At 42.4% G+C, this 21,560-nt stretch overlaps 2 long non-coding RNA genes across 2 annotated transcripts; one reads left to right on the top strand and one right to left on the bottom strand.

Moving 5' to 3' along the window:
* Positions 1-600: 600 nt before the first annotated feature.
* On the bottom strand, positions 601-10,706 carry LOC307201169. Its single transcript, XR_013832608.1, has 3 exons — positions 10,220-10,706; positions 2,229-2,317; positions 601-1,073 (listed from the first exon to the last, which is right to left on the bottom strand). It is a non-coding gene; the product is annotated as an uncharacterized lncRNA (long non-coding RNA).
* A 487-nt stretch (positions 10,707-11,193) lies between these two features.
* LOC307201171 lies at positions 11,194-15,899 on the top strand. The gene is made up of 3 exons (XR_013832610.1): positions 11,194-11,275; positions 11,840-11,877; positions 15,194-15,899. It is a non-coding gene; the product is annotated as an uncharacterized lncRNA (long non-coding RNA).
* The last annotated feature ends 5,661 nt before the right edge of the window (positions 15,900-21,560 follow it).

Here is a 21,560-nt window from a genome sequence, read left to right as displayed (position 1 = left end):
ATGCAGATATTTAAGAATCAATGTGACATGATTTTGGCTGGTGGCTCCACTCAAAAGTTGGACCACTGCATTTTATGCCGGCAGCAATTCCCAAGTTGTCTTCAAGGGCAACATTACAGTAATGGGAGGATATCAGAGCATGGAATCCTGTGGCCAAGCTATCCCTGCTGAGAGATGATGTAGCTGGAGACCTTTGCATCTCCACCAACAAGATGGTATCAAAGAGCACCCTAGACTATGTACCTGCACCTTCTGGGAAAGTGCAGCATATCTAAATCAGGCTGTTCCCCTAGTTCTTAGGCCCAGGGGACATCAAGCAAGAGCACGCCACATCTTATAAAGATTCAGTTTTAATTTATTCACCTTCATCCAACTCAGTGGCCAGATACCAAGTTATCAGTTTCCTCCAAGCATGCCTGAAGATGAACTGCCACTGCCTTCTCAAGCACCTTGATGAAAAAAGGATGAGAGTTGCTTAATGCTTCTGGGTCCATGGAGGTCTTCTTAAGGAGAATCCTTCAAGGCTGTTGGTTCCCTGCCCCCCTTCACTAAGGAAGCAGCAATCACTCTCTGGACCCACAATCTGCTATGGCTAACTCTAAGAAACCAAGATGCGCAAGTGCCAAAGGGGCAGATGGTCAGCCACACATATTCCAGCAGCTTGCCCATATCCTCAAGATATAATTGTTGTTCTTAATAACAATTTGTCCCAGTTACTCAGTGTTTTGCATGAGATGAATTTCCCACCTGGATGCAATATCCCAACAGGAAATTGTTTTTCAACACCCACTCCCTTAATAGTTATGAATAAACACATGTGCATTCATCTCACATTTTTACCATGTAAAAATTAATCCTGTGTGACGTAGCTTTTATTGGGGCTATTTCACACATTTTCTGTGCCCTTTGCCTTCAAACCATGTTTTCTGATGTTAACAGACTGCATTTACTGGTGATTCAATCTCTTCCTCTACATATCTTTCTACGTAACTAAACTTGGTTCCTTGGGATTTACCTATCCATCATTGCCTTCCTTCCCTTAGGCAGGATCAGCGTTGCCAGCAGGTAAATATCTGGAACAGAGAAATTTGGATTCCTTCAGAGACCTTGCAGAGTAGAAAGCTTCATTGCTTTCTATTTTGACCTTGGAAGCCACAGTTTGGCAAACAAAATACTGAAGTCTAAGATTATCCTTTTAATGTTTGCCTGAAAAGAACCTATGGGCCTTATATTTTACTAATTCCATGGGGCTTATCACAGATTTCACTGTGAGGTACTTTGCATGAATGGCTCATCTGAATAAGCAACTGTCTTCCCCTTTTGTGGTGAATGTGAATGTGAATGTGACTTCAGATAAATTGGTGAGCAATGACTCAAGAGCTCAAGTCAACTGGACTAGGGCTAAGAGGACAAGTAAATTCATTTCAACACTTTTTAGGGCTCATCCATTCTTGCCTTTTGCCCCACTCCAGGCATAGGTTCATGCTTAAAAACACTATGTCTGAGCAGCTGGTTTTTGCTTCTTTAGCACTCAATCAGAGCCAACGTCAATTCAGGTTTTCTGTGGACTGTCATTTGCTCTGATTAAGCTTTAAAGAGCGAGTTTCCACAAGGAAAGCTCTAGAGCGAAAAAAGGGTGTTTAGTACACAGCTTTAAAGGGCAGACTCTGACACAGTAAAACTATTAAGGTACAAACCTGTGTGAAAACTTTCCTGTAGGAGTTATAGAACATAAATGATATTCTTTGTATGCTATACTTTACAATTGGGGGTTAGGCGCTTCATGAGGTAAATGAAGGGAAAGAGTAGAGCACGGGATCACCATCTGAAAGACTGGTTTAGCTTAGGTATTTACAGGAGACGGGTTTTTCAGTGCTGTCCTTGCAACATGTAGCCCTGAAAGGAAGTCTAGCTTCTTCTTACCTCCGCTGAAAACTGCTACCAAAAGAGTAGCTTGCTGCATTCTTTTATGACCTCCCCTGTGAAACTGATGCAGTGGAACGGTCTGATTTAGGATAACGGACAGGGGTCAAACCAGTTTGGGCCCACACAGAGAAAAACTTGACACTCCAGTTTGGGTGCATGAGGAGCTGACCCCCCCCCCCCGCCCCCGAACACTTGAGATGTGGCTAAACAAAAGCATTTATTCAAGTTAATAAACAACTGCAACAAGAAAATAGTAAAACGGATAAAAGCACAACAGCAATCCAGGTTCAAGAACTTCCCACCTCCTCCCAGTGTCTGGAGGAGCCGATGGAAATCTATGTCCTTCGGCTTTATTCATGCTTAACCTAAGAATCAAACTTGTTAGTTGGTTCTGCAAAATAAAATAGAATAAATTTGGTGACTGAAAGCAACAAACAGGCATGGGGGTCAGTTCTAAGGAAGTTTCCTCCATCAATACAGTAAGATTTCAATGTTTCATAAGGCAACACAGGCTGAGGACAATATGAGGCAACTCTCCTGGTCCCAGGTACTCCATCTTTCCCATCTAGATTGGGCCTGAAAGAGCCAGGAGATGTGTGGGTGCATAGATGGTAAGTTGTAAGCAAACACAGTTTGTGACATTGCACAACATAATTTCTGATCATGGCACAGGGCATGTCTGTTAAGGCATCAGTCTTGGCTTCCAGTCCCCTGGCTTTGTAGAGCTTGAAGAAGTCCGGTCTTAAATTGACAGGGTTTTTTTAAAGCAATGAATGTGTTGATCACAGCAAATTATGGCAAGTTCTTAAAGAAATGGGAGTGCCTGATCACCTCATCTGTCTCCTGAGAAATCTCTATGTGGGACAAGAAGCTACAGTTAGAACTGGATATGGAACAACTGATTGGTTCAAAATTGGGAAAGGAGTACGACAAGGCTGTATATTGTCTCCCTCCTTATTTAACTTATATGCAGAATTCATCATGCGAAAGGCTGGACTGGATGAATCCCAAACCGGAATTAAGATTGCCGGAAGAAATACCAACAACCTCAGATATGCAGATGACACAACCTTGATGGCAGAAAGTGAGGAGGAATTAAAGAACCTTTTAATGAAGGTGAAAGAGGAGAGCGCAAAATATGGTCTGCAGCTCAAAATCAAAAAAACTAAGATCATGGCCACTGGTCCCATCACTTCCTGGCAAATAGAAGGGGAAGAAATGGAGCCAGTGATAGATTTTACTTTCTTGGGTTCCATGATCATGACAGATGGGGACAGCAGTCACGAAATTAAAAGACATCTGCTTCTTGGGAGAAAAGCAGTGACAAACCTAGACAGCATCTTTAAAAGCCTCTGCTTTTTACATGTCGGCATCACCTTGCCGACAAAGATCTGTATAGTTAAAGCTATGGTATAGTTAAAGCTATGGTTTTCCCAGCAGTGATGGAAGTGAGAGCTGGACCATAAAGAAGGCTGATTGCCAAAGAATGGATGCTTTTGAATTATGGTGCTGGAGGAGACTCTTGAGAGTCCCATGGACTGCAAGAAGATCAAACCTATCCATTCTGAAGGAAATCAGCCCTGAGTGCTCACTGGAAGGACAGATCTTGAAGCTGAGGCTCCAGTGCTTTGGCCACCTCATGAGAAGAGAAGACTCCCTGGAAAAGACCCTGATGCTGGGAAAGATGGAGGGTACAAGGAGAAGGGGACGACAGAGGACGAGATGGTGGGACAGTGTTCTCGAAGCGACTAACATGAGTTTGACCAAGCTGCGGAAGGCAGTGGAAGACAGGAGTGCCTGGCGTGCTCTGGTCCATGGGGTCACGAAGAGTCGGACACGACTAAACGACTAAACAACAACAACAACATATTCCAGGCTGATGGAAAAGGTGAATTTAATGTTGATACAGATGGCCTAGAACACCATACGATAGGAAAAGTTCTGCCCGGCATCAATGAAGCCTGGTGGACAAAGTCCAATGGCCAGACTCGCCAAACATCTGGCTTTCGGAAGATGCATTCTATGCAAAATATTGCTGTGTAAATATTGCCTTCCAGACATCTCCTTATATAGGCCCTCATAATTTTTAAACATCAGATTGCTAAAGAAATTGTTTTGACTACCAGCCACCATGACTGCATTAATACTATGCATTTAGTGGACGTAAATTTTGTCATAATCTTTTATGCGAACGCTAAGATTTATGAGGCTGGACAGACCATTAAGTCATTTTTTTCTCTTTTAATAATGTCTCTGATTCAGTGAACTCAGATTTATGCTTTACACTATAGTGTGCTAACAGCTATTTTTTGGCTGGGAACTCAGCAGTAAATTTGAATTTAATAAAGTGACAATAGATCTCAGCATGAAAGAGATTAGGGCGCCAATTTTTTTTCTTCCTTCTTACTAAACAGAGCAGGAACGGCATGTAATCCATGCACTAAATTTAGCATTAAAAAGATATTTGCCACAATGCATTTGCAACTACACACACAAAAGGGGTTAGCATTTAATGCAGCGCCACTGCATGGCACTGGAGGTGGTGGACAGGGAGAGTCAGGGCACCCTCAGCTGTAATGGCCGTGGTTCTTCATTGTCAGCACAGGGAAGCTATACTATCCTGTGCTTTTGTCTCAAAATGTCTATCAAATGTATCACATTATAATCCTGTCCTTCCGCCAATGAGCTCAGAAAACAGCAATCCTTTTATTGTCACAACAAACCTGCAAGGTTAGATACAGGTATGACTATACTTAAGCTATTCATTTCTGGAGGTGCTTTTTTCTCTTTTGCTTTGAGTGCCTATTTGCATAGCCTAATTTGGGGTTCTGTCATACTAAGTGGTGATGAAATTTGAAAAATCTCATATATAGGTACTCTTGGAGATTTGGAGAGTGCATATTCTCATCTTTTGCACTTTATCTAGAAAGTTAGGAAATTCTACTACCATTCTTAATGGCATTCCAGAAACACCTTATCACACACTAACACAGGTTGTATTAATTAGCCCCACCTTGTATTCTAAAGAAGTTTACTGATCTGTGAACTGAGCCCCATAATGCAGCTCTTGCTATGTCCTCGGTGGGACAATTTTGCCCACACTTCAGTTCTACAGCAGGTATGAAAAATGTGGGCAGGTAATGGAACATAGCAAAGAGAAAAAAAGCAAGATTGCAGTTTTCTCTACCCAGAAAAAAATAATTAGTTTATTTGCCTAATCCTAGGGATTGACTTTTGTTGTTTCGAAAAGCACAAAGTACCATTCTTAGAATTATCACACATTTTATTTTACATTTTATTGGTTAAGACTAGTATGACATCTGCTGTTACACTTCAGGTTTGCTTTGCAATTCTTATATCTATTTGGATGCTGTGGTGCACTCAAAACACATTTTACAAACTTCATGACCTTTACTGAAAGAAATGCAGTGGTAGAAGCACAATTTTCATTCAAGTGAGTAAAAAGTTATTGGAGATAGATAATATACCGAATCTACAAGTATTTGCTCCAAAGGTCTTGATTATTAAGAGCGACTATACACAGCTGTCTTCCTCCTCTGTGTTGCTATCCGTGTCTTAAAGGTAAAGGACCCCTGACCATTAGGTCCAGTCGTGACCGACTCTGGGGTTGCGGCGCTCATCTCACTTTATTGGCCAAGGGAGCCTGCGTACAGCTTCCGAGTCATGTGGCCAGCATGACTAAGCCACTTCTGGCAAACAGAGCAGCACACAGAAACGCCGTTTACCTTCCTGCCGGAGTGGTACCTATTTATCTACTTGTACTTTGACATGCTTTCGAACTGCTGGGCTGGCAGGAGCAGGGACCGAGCAACGGGAACTCACCCCGTCGCGAGGATTCAAACCTCTGACCTTCTGATCGGCAAGTCCTAGGCTCTGTGGTTTGACCCACAGCACCACCCGCGTCCCATTCCATGTCTTACATCCTCCAATTAAAAAACATGTGATGGAGGCCAGCCATATTCCCAATTAGGTTTGTCTATTTGACATACCAGATGACTGTGTTTGCTGTACAATGTATTCTGCCCGTAAAGCCTGAACTATCCTTTGTTGTGGTCAAAAATGATTAATGAGAGTAGATAGTTTTGAACCACTGGAAAATGTGGTCACAGAATTTATGATGTCTAAGTGAACCTAAGACTGGATGTTGCAAGAAGTGCACTTCAGTAAAATAAAATAGAAAACAACCTGATCTTCTAGTCTGCCTCTGCAGTGACCATTGGCCAGAACCCAGAACTTTCCACATGGAAACATTTTGTTGTGGGTCCCACTTGTGACACCTGCACCCCCCCCCCCAATGTTGCAGTGTGGAGTTTCCTGTTCAGGGTTCCAGCCAGCCAGCAAAGCTCTCTTGGTCATATTAAGAAAGGTTTGGGTTTACTGCCCTTGGGTTTTTATTGTTGTTCCACAGACCTTGGGTTCTCCCAAAAGTGCTAATACCTCCCTCTTGTACATGGATGACGTCATTTTGACTATATAATGACTGACATTCAGAGACTGATTTCACTATAGTATTTTTGATGTTAAAATCAGATGCAGGAACAGGAGTATTTCCTTTGTGTGTTGATACATGGATAATGGTAGAGTAAAAGGAAACAGATGGAAGAGAGGGAACTTGATTCCTCTTCATTTTGTTGCTGGCCAGGGGGTGCCAGGCAAACAAAGCTGATCAAATCTCCATTAATGACTGCACCAAATGTTGCCATTTGTAATGCACAATTTAAAATTTGCAAAGCATTGTTGGTGAATTGGATAAAGAGTTTTTGTGATGGTGGGAATTCTAATGATTATCACATTCAACTCTATCCTTAGTTTCCCCATTAGAACAGTCAACCTGATCTCTACCTTTGAGAAGACAGGCCACCCCACCAGGTCCAGGGGCTGCCAGTCACCACTGAGTGTAAACAAATGTAAAGTGATGCATGTCAGGGCAAGAAAATCCTTGATTTTACATATGTGCTCATAGAGTTTGGACTGGCGGTAGCTGACCAGGAACAAGGCCTTGGGGCAGTAGTGGACAGCTCAGTGAAGATGTCAACTCAGTGTGAAAAAGGTAAATTACATGCTAGGAATCATTAGGAAAACAACTGAAAATAAAACTGCTGATATCATAATTCCACTATAAGACAGTGCCCATCAAAACACTCACTAAGTGACACGACTGAAAATTTTTAGAAACTGCTGGTGGCACCTTTGCTAAGATATTTCCCTCAATAGGGGGAAAAGATGAGCAGTTGGGAAATGTTGCACCATCTTTCAACCTGGGATCACTCAGTGAAGTTTATTGGCAGATTTGGAGCAGACAGGATAAAGCATTTCTTCACACAATGCACAATTATTGAATTAAATTGTCATAAAACATGGTGATAGATAGATAGCTTTTATTTTAGAAATGGACAAATTCATGAAAGACAGGTCTATCATCAGCTATTAGTGATGAAAGCTCTACAGAAGCTCCATGTTCAATGGCAGTATTCCTCATCAGGATTAGTCCCTTTCAACTCTAAAACTCTAGGATCTGTGATCTAGGATCACTCCATGCCTTGCTTGTGAGCCTCCTGAGTGGGGGTGGGAAACAAAATGCTGGGCTAGGTGGACTTTGGATAGCTCCATTACAGCAAATATTATTTTCCGATTCTCTGTAACATGCAAGCAAAGTGGTACCTCAGGTTACATACACTTCAGGTTACATACGCTTCAGGTTACAGACTCCACTAACCCCAAAAATCGTGCTTCAGGTTAAGAAGTTTGCTTCAGGATGAGAACAGAAATCGTGCTCCAGCGGCACGGTGGCAGCGGGAGGCCCCATTAGCCAAAGTGGTGCTTCAGGTTAAGAACAGCTTCAGGTTAAGAACAGACCTCCGGAATGAATTAAGTACTTAACCCGAGGTACCAGTGTACTCATAAAAAGAACACAATATTGGCTTTAGAATGTGTTTCGGTCTTAACAGTGTGAAACTCCCTCAGGCACGGACGTGAGGCAATGTCTCCAGCATTCAACATACTGTGGCTAATAGTGAGCCTTCCTCCTGCTCTGTGAAGACAAGGGTCTCCCAGCTGGTTGGCAGACCTTCTGTGCTCTGAAGCAATCTGGTACAACAAGCTGCACATTGGCCTACTGCTTTGTTTGTATCCCTCCTGCCCCTCTAAAAATGCTGAATTAAATGCATCTGAAAACAACAATATAGTCAAGAGAACAATATAGTCAACTGTTGCTGACTTGCGATAAGTAATTTTCCTTTGGGCAACAGGATAGATAATGGAATGGAGAACTGGAACACACTACTGGTAATTGCTTCGTGAGAGATGCACTGAAAACAATAAACTTAATTATATACCATGTAAGGATCCAAATTTGTGGTTACCACTTGGTAAAGACACATCAGGGTCAGCACAGAGACTTCACTGAAAGCATCAGCCCAATGGCAGGCAGAAATTTTAAAAGGTGATAGAATTGCTAGAGGAATTATTATGATGATAACAGTTTACTAAGCTTCCAGGAAATAAACTCAGATGGACATTCTTGGGATTCTACTATACCCTGAAAATTCAGACAAGTTCAGTGCCCAACTTTGCATCTTTCTTTGTAAGCCAGTGGTGATTTTACTATTGACAGCTTTTGTGTTCGTTGAAATGTATCCCCTGTGGGATTGCTCCCCCCCCCCCGAACATTTCTCTCCCTGCTCTGCCATTTCCCTCACATACCTGTAAACACAAGACTAAGCCCTTAACTGTGTGCCTAAATAATGTTGAGTTGAAATGACAATGAGGCTAATTCCATGCACCCAAAGGAGATTTGGACTTGTATTTCTCAAACAGCATCCCTTCCCAGAGATATTATTTCATGTTTCAATAGGAATACTGAGATCTTAGTAGAGAGGGCAAAATTCTCAGCAAGGTGTAACTGCCCATTCTTCGTTATATTGAAGATGAATTGACAGTACTAACAGTAATGTGATTATCATCATCTGTATTTTAACAGCAAGCTGATTCCTGTTTATATGTTAAAGGGCTAATTTTATTTTTGATATCATTGTTTGCACAAGAACAATTTTGAGCAATGCTGATACACACACACATTGTTAACATACCTTCAGCATCAACCAATGGAAAACAGGCATGCTGCATTTTTTCTTTTGGTTGATTGAAACAAAATTGTGCTAAATTGTGTTGGGGGGGCCAATTGGAAGTAGGGGGTGTGACCACAGAGAGCAGCCACTAAAACGTCACTACACACATTTTTTAAAAAGCTCACTCAAAATGTGAACTCACAATGCACTTCACTCAGGTAATGCATGATTTTATGCTGGATTCCCTCCCCTCCTTAACTGGATTATCTGCAGACCAGGGAAATCTGAATTAATTGGAAGGAAGTGTAGACTGCCACTTGGTTAAGGAGAATGTTGTGTGGCCACTGACAAAAGAATCGAGGCACACTCTGGGCACAGTGGAAACAGTGAGGTGCCTAGAAATAATAATAATAATGATTTCAGACCCTCCAAGTGTCCCTATTTTCCAGAGATATCCCTGATTTAGAGAAGCTGTCCTGATTTCTGATTTGATGCCAGAATGTCCCACTTTTCCTTAGGATGTCCCTATTTTCATTGGAAAATGTTGGAGGGGATGGAGTTATCTGACCCTCCCAAGCTGTCTGAAGGCAATCCTGTGTAGGGAAGTTTGTTAAAAAATATATTTAATGTTTTATTATGTTTTTATATATGTTGGAAGCTGCCCAGAGTGGCTGGGGCAACCCAGTAAGATGTGTGGGGTATAAATAGTAAAATTACCGTTGTGGAATGGGATGTCCCTACTTTCATCGGAGAAATGTTGGAGGGTATGTAATTTTGTTATTTATACCCCGCCCATCTGAATGGGTTGCCCCAGACACTCTGGGTGGCTTCCAGCATAAACAAAAACAGTATGTTCCAACAAATATTCACAACTGATTTGAAAAGTAGGGAGTGTCTTCTGTTCTTTCCTAAAAGGAATTCAACCCCCCCCCCTTTTGCCATTTTTACTTATTAGTTGCAATAGAAGTTTCTTTCTTTCTTTCTTTCTTTCTTTCTTTCTTTCTTTCTTTCTTCCTTCCTTCCTTCCTTCCTTCCTTCCTTCCTTCCTTCTTGAAAATTATGACTGACGCTGAACTAGAGAATCTCAGAAGAAAATAGAAGTTGTGTCAGACATCATAAACAATTCAATCTATATTCTGTCAGGTGAGCAATACATGACAGAGCCATACAACAGAGGAAGATATATCTCTTAATCAAACACAAACCTCGTTTATCGCCACTTGAACTTGAATTAATAAGAGCTGAGCCTTCTCTTCTGCCCAGGGTGCCAGAGGGCCTTGGTTCCTCCCGTGAAACAGGGAAGCTTCCAGAACTGGCAGTTGCATTACAATGGGCTTAATGTGGATCCTGAGCATCCTCTAGCACCATCTACCAGTTTTCCTAAGTAATTCACAAAATGCACGGTTTCTGTTTCTGTGATATTGTGTGTCTTTTAAGAGAGGAAAAGCTCTTCTCAAAAATCTGTTAGACTTTACAAGATATCTATCAGCATATCCTGAAGAAATATTTCCAACAGTGAAGCAGGATAATGCAGCAATTTACACGTTTACGTACTAATTCTGATCCCAGAATTTGCATGAGTGTAATTTAACAGCAATTACAGTGGTACCTCTGGTTACGTACTTAATTTGTCCCAGAGGTCTGTTCTTAACCTGAAACTGTTCTTAACCTGAAGCACCACTTTAGCTAATGGGGCCTTGCGCTGCTGCCACACCATCCCCACACAATTTCCTGTTCTCATCCTGAAGCAAAGTTCTTAACCCGAGGTACTATTTCTGGGTTAGCAGAATCTGTAACCTGAAGCATATGTAACTTGAAGCGTCTGTAACCCGAGGTATCACTGTACCATAATTGTAGTCATATTAATAGGGTGCCAAACTAAAACATACGATTTAAAAAAAACTCACATTGTCAATTTACCCTCATAAAAAGGGGGGGGGGCAAAATCTGAGGTAAACACAGTTTGGGTTCTATCCCTCAGCTTGCAAGCTCTCCATAGCCATTGGCAGAGTTGCTATGCGATGCCAGGAAAACACAGAGACCAAAGCTGCCGTTGATGATGATGATGATGATGATGATGATGATGATGATATTTATACCCCCACATTCTTCCAAAGAACTCCAGGCGGCATTCATGTCCCATCGCCCCCCCATCCATTCTATCTTGACAAGAAGTACATTGAGAGGCAGCGAGTGGCCCAAGGTCACACAGAGAGCTTCATGGCTGAGAAGGAATTTGAATCCAGCTCTTCTGGATCCTAGTACGACACAAAACATGCCCACTTAAAGCAAAGCTTGAGGCCACTTCATAAAGGAGCAAAGTTTTAAGGATTTAAATTTCATTATTTTTCAACTTCCATTTTAAAATGCGGTTTGAAGTGATATGGTCTAAGACACTGATGACATTTGGAAATTATTATTAGGTGTCAGCTTGTTAAATGCAATATTTTAGCCAGCATTGAAACCTATGAGATGTAGGGAAGATGATTCCTGAACTAAAGCTCTTTTCTTTTTCTTTTTTTGTATATTTATGGAATCTGTAAATTGCCCTGAAGAAAATTCCTTTTGTTAGGTTACACAGGAGATAAAGGCAAATGTCTAACCCTTTCCCCCCTTTTTCTTTGGAAGCCTCCAAATAACACCCCCTCCCCCATTAAATGTTAATAAGAATGGGAAATGCCCTAAATATAGTTATGTCAACTAATTTATTTCCAAGGAGGGAAAGGGAGAGGAGACGTGCTGAAAAGTTATTTCGAGAACTGGAATTTGTTTGATAAATATGGGAATAAGGGTTTTAAAGAGAATGTTCCTTTCATTTGTACTAGATGCTACTTTTTGAAAGGAAAAACGAGGAAGGTGACTGGTGAGTATACATACACAAAACATGGGTTAAAGATCATTGAGCTGAAAAATGGTGCAACAGCAAATAATTTCTGCTCCAGTTCCAGTTCCGTTCTGTTCCAGTTCAGATCCTGGGCACTGTTTGTGCTTGTTGCAACATCCTTTATGGGTGTTTTTTTTTGGGGGGGGGCGGAGGTTGCTGTTGCATGGGCTAAGCTATAAGTCATGGGTGGGCAAACTAAGGCCCGGGGGCCGGATCTGGCCCAATCGCCTTCTCAATCCGGCCCACAGTGTGTTTTTACATGAGTAGAATGTGTGCTTTTATTGAAAATGCATCTCTGGGTTATTTGTGGGGCACAGGAATTTGTTCATTTTCTCTCTCAAAATATAGTCTGGCCCCCCACGAGGTCTGAGGGACAGGGCCCGGCTGAAAAAGTTTGCTGACCCCTGCTGTAAGTCATGGGTAGGCAAACTAAGGCCCAGGGGCCGGATCGGGCCCTATCGCCTTCTTAATCCGGCCCGCGGACGGTCCGGGAATCAGTGTGTTTTTACATGAGTAGAATGTGTGCTTTTATTGAAAATGCATCTCTGGGTTATTTGTGGGGCATAGGAATTTGTTCATTTTCTCTCTCAAAATATAGTCTGGCCCCCCACGAGGTCTGAGGGACAGTGGACCGGCCCCCGGCTGAAAAAGTTTGCTGACCCCTGCTGTAAGTGGTAGAAAACGTAGGACCTGTCACCACACACATAAAGTATGGCCATTGCCTGTCGGAGTGGCATCTTTATGGCTGTGTGACTTCTAATCCCAGCCTGAGCAGCCCGGGGCCAGGGTGCTTCAGGGCCAGAGCGCCAGTCATGCTGCAGGATGCCTTTCTTTTTTTAGACGGCTATTTCTTCTCGGAGTGGCTGTGATGTGACCGTCAGCTCCCGTTTCCTGATGCCCCGTCTCACATGACTTCTGGAAGCTGGGCAGCATCACATTCATAGAGCTGCTATCCAATTCCTAATCAGTACAGAACAGCAGGCATGGACAGTAAGAGACTCTCTGCTGGCTCCGCTCCACAATGTACTTGGAGGAGGACAAACAGTTGCTGCTCACATGCGAGTTTTGGAGTCCCCTCGTACAATCAGGAGGTCGATGGAAAAAGAAATCCCTGCTGCAGCACAAATGTAATACAGGTTGGGTTAGAAGCTTGGTAGCAAGTGATCTCCTCAGATGACTGGCTTCAGGGCTGCGAGGGCACATTCTTCAAGCACACCCATTTACTACTCAGCACCTCTCTCCCCTTTGTTTATCAGACGGGATAATGATCATGTCACACATTGCCTGGTATGCATGTTGTATTCCAACTATACTTTCCCAGAAAAATCTAGACCACCTTCTCCGTTCTTGACTTTCATAGAGAAACATGGAATGGGGATGTTTGGCTTAAATTGTGAAACCAGTTTAAATATTGGCTTCCCAAAGAGCCTGGAGATTATCAGTTTTGTATATCTCAGGCACATTATCAGCCATTCTCATTGGCTAGTGGACTGACCACAAGGGCAAACAGCCATGCTTCTAATTGTTTATTCTAAGTCAGCCAGCCAGATAAAGGAGTCAATTAATTGATTAATTGGTTAACCAATTAAATCTAGAAATGAATAATCAGTAGTTCTGAAGCATCCTGTTTTTAGATGATGCATGCCGGTGTAATGTCAGACACTGTCTTAGGTGGTTCTTAGAAGAAGCATTCCTGCCTGTGTATTACAGAAGGGGGAAATGCTTCTAGAAGCTAATCTCCTGCATATTTTGTACTTGTATTTTTTAAAAATTAAACCTCACCAAATGAAACTGAAGATTGATTTTTAATTAATAAAAATGATTTAAGAATCCAACAAAAGAAATTGTTGAATCGTTGGAATATTCTGTTAGTCTTGTTTGTTATATATTTAATAACAAAATAATTTCTAAACAAGTAAATAAATATGCTTTAAACTGACTACTCTAACAATTGACCAAGTGCTGCAGTTCCTATATAGGAAGGCATGTATTGAAATCATTTCTCAATTCTGAGTGTCTCAGAAACATTTCACATCAGGGACATCATCCAACCAAACCTGAGCACTTTGGAGAGTCCAGCTGCTTAAATCTATTCTACTTCAGCCACAGACATTTAAAATTGCCTGGCGTTGGTGGGAACTATAAAGTTAACCCAAAAACTGATGGCATCATTCTATCCCAATTATCTCTAGACTTCATGTGGGGAAACATGGTAAATAATAATAATATAATTCTTTTTTTTAAAAAAAAAAAGTTTGAGGATTTTGTGCACGACTCCCGCTGGGGATTATCCACCTGAAATTTGACAGCTTTAATCCCCCTTTTTGGGTGGAGAGGGTCCCTTTGCCTGCAAATTTAATCTATCCATCTATGTGAAAAAGGAGGGGGAAGCTTCAGATTTAACAGATCAGATCTGAACCTGAATAAAACAATTGAATCTGAGTGACAGAGCGGAGCTGAAACAGATGGGGCTGTTTCCAAACGCTGCAAAAACAAGGCGAATCTGGTGCTTGCTGCACACTCCTATTAAATACACCTTTAACCTGCAAAGCTTAATAAAGTACACTGTCACTTGCTTGCTCCAACTGAAAATTAACACAAGAATTAATTAGTGCCCAGAAGAAAGAAGCAGCAAACTATTTAACTTGTTTAACAAAAAGGTCAGAAGGAATTGAATTTACAACCTTTAAAAATAAGACCAACAATCCTCATTTGCTTCCAACACGTGGAATATTCTTAGCTTTATTATTTCCTGTTACTTACAACTTAAAGCCCCTGCTGCCATTACGGGTAGACCCTATAGTGGCCATCAGGTATAGAATAAGGAATGGGAGCTTGGAATCCCACTAATACATTTAAATGGGGTCATAAAGTAGCCACTTCTCGCTTCCACCAAACTAAACTGAACAAAATTAACAAAAGTAATCATAGCTGGCAATGGAACGTTCACTGCACATCCCATATGTCAATAATCCTTACAACGTTCCTGCAAAGGAGGTCAGTATTATGTTGCCATACAACAGATCGGGGGCTGAGGCTGAACAATTGTGTTTTGCTGAGGGCTGCCTAGGGAGCTCAAGACTGAGGTGTGATTTGAACCAGACACCTGATATTAGAGGGCTTAAAAATGCTTAACTCTGCATTGGGTCCTGCGACTCCTGGCAAGCCTCTCATTATCAAAGTGCAGTGCTCCAGTATAGACACCTCAAGAAACAGGCTCACTGAATGTGAAGATTATTTAATTTATATAAAATCATTGTGAGACTGATTTCAGTATCTCTATGCATAACTACAGTACATCATTCCCATTTACTCACACAGGGCCCACCTGCAGCACCAAACAGCTTGGCTTGCAGTGAACAATTCATCACCTGAGTGCCAGAGATGGACAGCTGTACTCTGTGCAGGACACGGTTGCTCCATCTGCAGATGACATCAAATGGCAGATGCTGAATTTGGAGGGCACCTACTTAATAAAGAGATTGGAAGGTATGTGCGTGGAAGAGAAATAAATACAGATTTCATCTGTATCTGACAAGCCATTTAAACGGGAGTGCCTCTTGGATCCATACATTTTGGCTCAACTGCTTTGCGGCTTTAAGCTGCTCCAAGATGAGAGGCGGCATTTGTTTCCAATTCTGTTTTGAATCCCTTCGGCTGCAATTCTGCAGCACAAACTGTCAACTGGAGAAACGCTGGGAATCCACATAAGCCAAATGTATCATAGGGTACAAATGATCATGTAAGATATAAAAAGTATTTTTAAAACATTATAATTGACCGCTAATAATGTATCATGCATGTCTCATTAGCTTAAATGCCACAAAATGGTGTTCCATTAAAACTATGCCCTTGTTTCCCATTGATTGTAAAAAAAATTGCCTCAACGTAATATTACAACATCTTATGCCTGTAAGCCAATTAAATATTTTCATCTGCTTTTCAGTAAATCATTGACTTTAGATAATTTGCATAATATCAAAATGTCCATGCCTTTTTGTGATGTTGAAAGAAGTGTACAAAAACCTATCACTCATTCTTAGGCCAATTGTAATATGTTCTTTGTAAAGAACAGCAAACACCCAAGCTGTAATAATCCCGGAACCAGCATTTATTATATATATGGAAGTGTACAGGGAATCCCCAAAGAATTATATATACCACACTACAATTTATCTGACCACTCTTAGGCACAGAGGTGGTTTTCAGAGGGCAGATCTACAATAAAGGAAAGCTTTGGTGAAAAATCATTCTTATGGTGATGCTGATGGAGGGAAGTCGTGTTGCATCAAGTGGAGCTAATCACCCAGAATAAGAGTATCTGGTAAGAGAGTTCTCTGAGCGTGTGAGAAGTTGATCTTTTCTTATAGTTTCCATTCCCCTTTGTGGTTGCTATCTGTGGCTTCTGTGACAAACACTTTGTGTGAAGTTACAGCTGCCAGCAGAAGTCAAACCCTAAGAAAGTGGAATTTCTAGTGGAAATTGATCAAATGGAGATATAGAATGCTAGCAAGCAAGTTCATGGGGCAGAGCATGATTAGACACATGTACCAGTCCGATTTTCCCACAGCACAATTTACAGTCTTATTTCTGCACCGTTGCTTAGAATGGATGATGGGGAGTGCCTGCAACCGTTTCTCACATTCTTTGGTGGTATGTTTAATGCACATCACATTGCATTGTGCAAGCAGTGAATTTAAAGGGAGAAACCCCTGTGTTGACCACTCTGAGGCAGCTCAAGGAGCATCATCCGTAGATTCTCAAGATTTGGTTGACTTAAAAAGAATCAGTTTTTCCCATGCATTCCAATTGTCATGGCTTACTAGGGGCTTGGCCCCCGTGAAACACTGACCCAAATTTGGTTTGTGGGGCTGCGTTTTTAAAAGCACTATCAATGTGCACTAGAGCTGTCATCTATTTGGTCTCAAATGTTTCTCCTTCAACCTGTCTGCCTCCCTCCCAGCCACCAGCCTTGACATTTCTTCACAATAGACACTTAGGTTGGTGTGTGAGGCAAAACACAGAGATGGTTCATCAGCACTTGAGCCAGCTGGGCAGAAATAAGGGCAGTGGAATACTTCCCATTTTCAGCTTCTCCTTCTTCTTCATTTAAACACATTTTTTGTTTGGGTTCTTGTTTTAATTATGTATTTTGTGTTATCTTGTATTTTTATGTTGTGAACTGTCCTGAGAAGGGTAGTATACAAAATAATTAATTAATTTCCCCTCCCACTGGAAACAATGGCAGGGGAAAGTAAAGAAAGAGATTTAGTTACACCCAGGGCAGAAGAGCAGAAGAGCAACTAGAGTCTCACCTCAGGGTTTCACAATTTTCCTCCTCAAAGCAGCACCCCCCCCTCCATTGCCTGCTCTTAGGGTTGCTGCTCAGAGGGAGATTTTGTGCACAAATGCATAATAGCACCTCAGCAGAGCCAGGTTAATTGTTTATTAATTGTAAGGCACAAATCATGCTTGAATGCATTATACTTTCATCTGAAACCATATGCAAACAATAAATTGAAGAAGGAGTTTAGAGAATAGTATATAATCACTCTGTACATGCATATGACTCTCAAGCGCACATTTATGTCCTCAAAAGGTAATAGAAGCTGGACTGAATCTCATCATTATCTGTAATCTGTTTGGGATTGGTTAATGTGCCAGTTACTTAGTGCTAGGCAGCACTGAAAGTATTTCAGCCGTATAAGAAGATCTGGTACTCATGGAACCAGTTACAGCTTTTAAATATGTTCTATTGCAGGAATCCTCTTCTACTGGGATCAGCCTTCATCACAAGAATGGGTTTAAAATGGGAGAGTGGCTCAAGTCCTTCAGCATCATGGTTCAGCATGCTTTAGGAGAAAACTTTAACTGGCAAACGCTGAGGTTTTCAGCTATCCTAGCCAGCTAGATGCCTCAGCTGGTGAAAGGGACTTGTCAGACTTCCCATCACGCTAATTGCTGTACTTCTTAATTACGTATGTAACTAAAGCATGCAAATTAGTTGCAGGGCTTCTGCTTGTGAAATGCTTCCAGAGTGGCCCTGAGTATAAAACCAGCTTTCCATTCCTCCATTTACACTGACTTACTGGCCACCTACTATTCCAGACTCAGCAACACCTTCAAGCCCAACCTACAAAAGGGACCCACATTTCATCTTAGATGTAGTATCTATCTTATATAAACCTGCCCTCTGACTCCCTACCCCCACCCCTTTTCAATCCATTCATTCTTCCTACTCTCTACACTTGCTGTCAAAGTATGATTCTGGCACTGGCCATATGAATACTTTCGGTCACGTTATGATGATCTGGTTACAGATATTGACCTACCAGTGAAATACCAATATTTTAGAAAAACTCTTCATCAAATCAGGCTGGTTCTGTACCTTCCAATTTTCCTTTCAAGCATCAGTGGTATCAACAGGAATGTTGTCGTGAGATCTGTGTGGAGCTAATAATAATAATAATAATAATAATAAATTATTTATACCCCGCCATCCCCAGCCAAGACCGGGCTCAGGGCAGCTAACAACCAATAGTAAAAACAAGTTGATTAAAATACAATTTAAAAAAAGATTAAAATACAACATTAAAACATTAGGATGCAGCCTCTTCACAGGAGGGCCCGGGATCTCGAGGGTGTTGCTATTTATGGACCTTAAGGTCCTCCGTGGGGCATACCAGGAGAGGCGGTCCCATAGGTACGAGGGTCCTAGGCCATGAAGGGACCTAGTTGCCTAGCTAAGGGACGTGGGTGGTGCTGTGCTCTAAACCACTGAGCCTTGGGCTTGCCGATCAAAAGGTTGGCGGTTCGCATGATGGAGTGAGCTCCCATTGCTCGGTCCCAGCTCCTGCCAACCTAGCAGTTCAAAAGCACACCAAAAAGTGCAAGTTTCTGTTCTGGTGTTGGTGTTCCATTGCACCAGAAGTGGCTTAGTCATGTGCTGGCCATATGACCCAGAAAAATTGTCTGCGGAGCGGACAAACGCCAGCTCTCTCGGCCTGTAAAGCGAGATGAGCACCACAACCCCAGAGTCATTCGCAACTGGACTTCACTGTCAGGGGTCCCTTTACCTTTACCTAAGGCCAAACTACATTCTGCCTGCATTCACAGCTGGTGGTTTCAAGGTTACCAGGATCTCTCAGCAACCAATTGATCTGATGAACATGAAACCTAATCAGGAGGGAGACACACCTGGGCAGCGTCCAGCTGCAGCATTGCCTACAGGTTCTCCTCTGACAACTGCAGGAATGGGGAAGGCACTCCCTCAGGTGCTTGGCTCCCAAGCCATCCTCTAGTACTAACCTGCAGTTGAGCCCAGTAGCTCACTGGAAGCCAATAGAGCACTTTCAGGACCATTGACAAATGATCCTATTATTATATCCAACCTCGCAGTCACATTCTGCAGAAGCTACAGACTCCAGACCACCTTCAAGGGCAACCTCACATACAGCGCATTGCAGTAGTCCAGGAGGGATGTCACCACAGCATGGGCAACTGAGGCTAAGCCATCTTGGTCCTGGAATGGCCATGGCTGGTGAACCAGACTAAGCTGGGCACAAAAACTCCTAGCCACGTGAAAGTCCAGTGACAAATCAGAACTGTTTTAAACTTTTTAATGGTCTTATTGTATGGCTTTATCGCTGTAAACTACTGTACTTTGATACATGCATATATAATGATACATCAGTATACAACCTATAAACCCCTCCCAAAACTTAGAATATGTTTCTTCACATCCACAACACCTCCATTCAGTCTCAGTTTATTGTGGTCACGATTTCCAGACAGCAGCCTAACACTTTCACAGCCTCTCCTGAAGATGGAGCACAGAGAGCGCCACATGTCACCACAAGTGCCACATATTATTCATTCCAAACCTGTGAGTAATACTTTCTTCTGTGTGGCAGCATCTATACACTGGAACTTCCTGCCCATTGGCATCTTCACTGTACTGTTTTGGGTGCCTGTTGGAAACGTTTTTTTAAAGGTAATCTATTAGGTGAAGAAGGGACGCGGGTGGCACTGTGGGTTAAACCTCAGCGCCTAGGACTTGCCAATCGCATGGTCGGTGGTTTGAATCCCCGCGGTGGGGTGCGCTCCCATCGTTCGGTCCCAGCGCCTGCCAACCTAGCAGTTCGAAAGCACCCCCGGGTGCAAGTAGATAAATAGCGACGGCTTACCAGCGGGAAGGTAAACGGCGTTCCGTGTGCTGCGCTGGCTCGCCAGATGCAGCTTGTCACGCTGGCCACATGACCCGGAAGTGTCTGCGGACAGCGCTGGCTCCCGGCCTATGGAGTGAGATGAGCGCACAACCCTAGAGTCTGGCAAGACTGGCCCATACGGGCAGGGGTACCTTTACCTTTACCTATTAGGTGAATACCTCAATACAATGTGTGAGAAGACCCTCAGATTTGTAGAAAAGGCTTTACGACTGCCGAGGGCAATGGATGGAAGCGGCAAAGACAGGACTGGAACTCTTTTAAGCATACGATACACAAGACAAGGGGCAAGCCCATTGAGGGAATTTGGTATGGTGCAAGGAATAACCCTTGTTACTCTTAATTCTAATATTTAGCTTGCTGACTTACACAATGGAGGAAGAGGAGGAATCCCTGAAAGGAATTGGGGGTACTGTTTTATTCCTGGCTTTGTGCTTGGACTAGAAAAGTAACAGCTTTGCTTGGCTGCTAGCATTTAAATCATGCAGTCTAAGCAGCCAAAAAAAAGGCTATCTTTCTTCCATTTTTTACTCTCTCTCTCTCCTCTCTGTGAATCTACATCTGTCTTTTGCATAAGGGAAAACAATTGGAAATCACATGATCAACAGATTGGCCCCCTAAGAGACAGCCAGCTGGTGAAAAGATGCCTCTTAGTCGGAATCACAGAAGTGTCAGAAGTTGGACCTGAAAGTCGCTCCGTCCAACTCTCTGCAGCACGGCAAGTTCAGTGTTTGATTTGGAAAGGGAAGGAAGACAGGAATGACTCCCAATACATGGGCATGCCCAGCCCTGACCCCTCAGCTCCCAACTCCAGAAACCTAGGGAACAGCTATGAGGGCTCAGTTGGCAAGAGGGATTATTGGCAATTAGTACCAGTAATTAGTATGCAAAATGGAAGTCAGGCCCAAGCTCACACTAAACAGGCTCCTCACTGAGAGTTGCAATTATATTTAAGGATATTCACAAAGCACAAAAAAAAATCTACCATTTCAATTTTGAACATGGAATTCCAAACGTGAATTTAGAATATTAAAAATGAGATAAACTAAAAGTGCCACTTGTCTGTTACATTGTATATATGAACTCTAACAGATTTATTTCTACCTTTTGAATACCATTATTCTATTACATATGATTTAACAGTTATTAGCCTACGTGTTGTGCCTAATTTTTATTTTATCAGGCATTAGATAAAATGTAAGCAATTCAGGCTGTTTTCCAGAGTCCAGTGGAGGTGTCCTGGAATCGATGGCCAGGTCAGGAGAAGTGGGAGGAACTCAAAGAGCTGGAGTCTGAGGATCCTGGTGAGTTCAGAGAGTTCTGTTTTTATTTCCTGCTCTTAGCAAAAGAGCCAAGGCTGGACCTGAACTGGCTGCAATTCTGAGCAGAGGAAGGGTAGTTCCAACCCCTTTTCACTTGCCCCCAACCCCGTTTCCA

The sequence above is a fragment of the Podarcis cretensis genome, assembly GCF_951804945.1.
Source record: "Podarcis cretensis genome assembly, chromosome: 13".
Classification (NCBI taxonomy): domain Eukaryota; kingdom Metazoa; phylum Chordata; class Lepidosauria; order Squamata; family Lacertidae; genus Podarcis; species Podarcis cretensis.
Note: the sequence above shows the minus strand (reverse complement) of the source record. Positions and strands in the feature narration are given on the sequence as shown.